The sequence below is a fragment of the Oratosquilla oratoria genome, chromosome 35 (assembly GCF_046742065.1).
Source record: "Oratosquilla oratoria isolate Oo_2021 chromosome 35, ASM4674206v1, whole genome shotgun sequence".
NCBI lineage: Eukaryota > Metazoa > Arthropoda > Malacostraca > Stomatopoda > Squillidae > Oratosquilla > Oratosquilla oratoria.
Window position 1 is genome coordinate 6,650,853 of NC_134811.1, and position 2,500 is coordinate 6,653,352.

At 38.5% G+C, this 2,500-nt stretch overlaps 1 protein-coding gene across 1 annotated transcript in view; it reads left to right on the plus strand.

The window, feature by feature from the left end:
- LOC143018662 (N(4)-(Beta-N-acetylglucosaminyl)-L-asparaginase-like) overlaps window positions 1-2,500 on the plus strand; it is an 11,265-nt gene that overhangs the window by 983 nt on the left and 7,782 nt on the right. The window lies entirely within an intron of this gene.

Genomic DNA, 2,500 nt, shown 5'->3' on the forward strand with positions numbered 1-2,500 from the left:
TATAATGAGATGGATGGATGGGGTGAAGGGGGCCTAGGATACAAGGGGAATGTCTCTCGACCACGAAAGGGAGAGGGCAAGAGATAGGTGTGATTGGAGAGAGAGTGCTTGTAAACAAATGATAAACTGACCCAGTCCGAAGAGATTAATTTTCTTCTTGTCTGTTATGTAAATTCTTGAGTGGATGATTGGGGAATTTCGCCATGTAATGATATGGTTGATAAAGGAACTTCGGTTATCGAGCTCTTCTGTAGAGATGCTGTACCTTGCTGCATTGCTTTGGAGCCTGGCTGTGGGCGCGGAGTAGGGATGATTCTTCATCCACAAGGGACTTGTTAGGTTAGGTTAGGTTAGGTTAGGTTAGGTTAGGTTAGGGACAACAAATGGGTGTTGGGTAAGTGTGGGATGGATAGAGGGTGGGTGGGTACCTAAGCTGGCTATTCCTTTATACATAGGGCCATTTGGTATATTATATATACATATAGAAATTGGGATTACATATCTTATGCAGATATTAACAGAACGGTCATTATTAGGGATACACCCTCTCTTCGCCTGCCTTCATGTCTGATCCCCAATCTCAGGCTTTGTCCTTAGCATCAACTCCGTCCAGGGTCAAACTTCTCGCGTATATTCGAGTACGATTACGCCGTAGGGTTTTGTCAGCGACTCAAGTATTCGCTAAGGTGCTGTCGGTGGGACTACGCATCGGGACAAGCCCTCCACGTGTGTTTGGGATGTCACTCTATCCAAGGAAGTGACCTCTTTGGATAATGATTTTGACCATGTATGATATCCACCACGGAATTTGGTTCCTACTCACATTGGAACGATATATCCCGTATCCACTGGTGTGAGGATACCTGAAAAAAAGTTGTTTGTGGTACACGCGGCCCTTCTACCATCCAGTTGTCGGGAGGCCGGGATCATGCGCAGTCACGGGCGATCGTCGAGCGTTGAACCTTGAGAGCTCCGTTCTCCCTCCTATATAACCTCAGTGTCGTCGTCTGAAGCTATAATTTCTTGATAGTGTCTTTAGACACCCTGAAAAAACATAGAATAAAAAACTTACAAAAGCAAAAAATTGTTAACAAATTTCCTAATATGCAGCGTTTCTAATATATATATATGTAGTGTGTGTATGTGTATTTACCTAGTTGTATTTACCTAGTTGTATTTTACGGGAAGGGGAGCTATGCTCGTGGGGTCCCGTCTTCATATCTCATTTTATCTAAACTATTTTTACATTCATGTATTGTTTTTGCACACACCACTTTCTCATCTAACTTGTTCCAACTGTCTATTACTCTGTGAGGAAAGCTGTTCTTTTTCAAATCTCTTCTATAGCTGTCTTTTTTTATTTTCTTTCCGTGTCCTCTTGTATTTCTGTCATCCCATTTTATCAGATTCTCTCTATCAGTAATTTCTATGCCTTTCATGATTCTGTAAATAGCTATCAAATCTCATCTCTCTCTTCTTTGCTCTAGTGTCTGTAGTTTAAGTTTTTGTAGTCTCTCTTCATATGATAGTTTTGAGAGTGTTGGTGCCAGTTTTGTGATTGCTCTTTGTATTCTTTCAAGTTTTTTTTATACATTTTTTTTGTACTTGGTGACCATATCGTTGCTGCATATTCCAATCTTGGTCTTATCAGGGTGATTAGGATTTTCCTCACCATTTCTTCATCCAGGCATGTAAATGCCACTTTGATTGTTCTTATTAAATTATAAGTTTCTCCAAAAATCTTATTTATATGTTTCTCAGGTGACATATTATTCATAACAATGACTCCCAGGTCCTTCTCATTTTCTACTTTTTTTATTCCTTCTTCTCCCAAATTATATGATCCTGTTATTCTGTTTTTGCTTTTTTCCAAATTCCATTATACTACACTTTTTTGTATTGAACTCCATCTCCCACTTCCTACTCCATTCTTGTACTTTATTTAGATCTCTCTGTAGTGATTCACAATCTTCTTCAGTTTTCACTCTTTTCAGTAGTTTTGCATCATCTGCAAAGAAGCTCATATAGCTTTCAATGCCTTCATCCATATCATTAATATATATAGCAAACATTATTGGGGCCAGAACTGTTCCCTGCGGGACACCGCTTATTACTTCATACCATTTTGAGTGCTGATCTCTTATCACTACTCTAATTTTTCTTTCTTGCAAAAAGTCTTCCATCCAATTTAGCAATTTACCTTGTATTCCTCCTTCATATTCTAATTTCTTAAGCAACTTCTTATGTGGTACTTTGTCAAAAGCTTTTTTTAGGTCTAGAAATGCACAATCAGCCCATCCATCTCTTTCTTGTATTATATCTATTAGCCTTGAATAGAAACATATTAAATTGGTGACGCATGATCGTCCTTGTCTGAATCCAAATTGCCTTGGATTTAGTACGTTGTTTTTTTCCAAGTATTTTACCCATCTACTTTTGATAATTCTTTCACAAATTTTTGCTATTGTACTTGTTAGAGAGACTGGTCTATAGTTGGTAG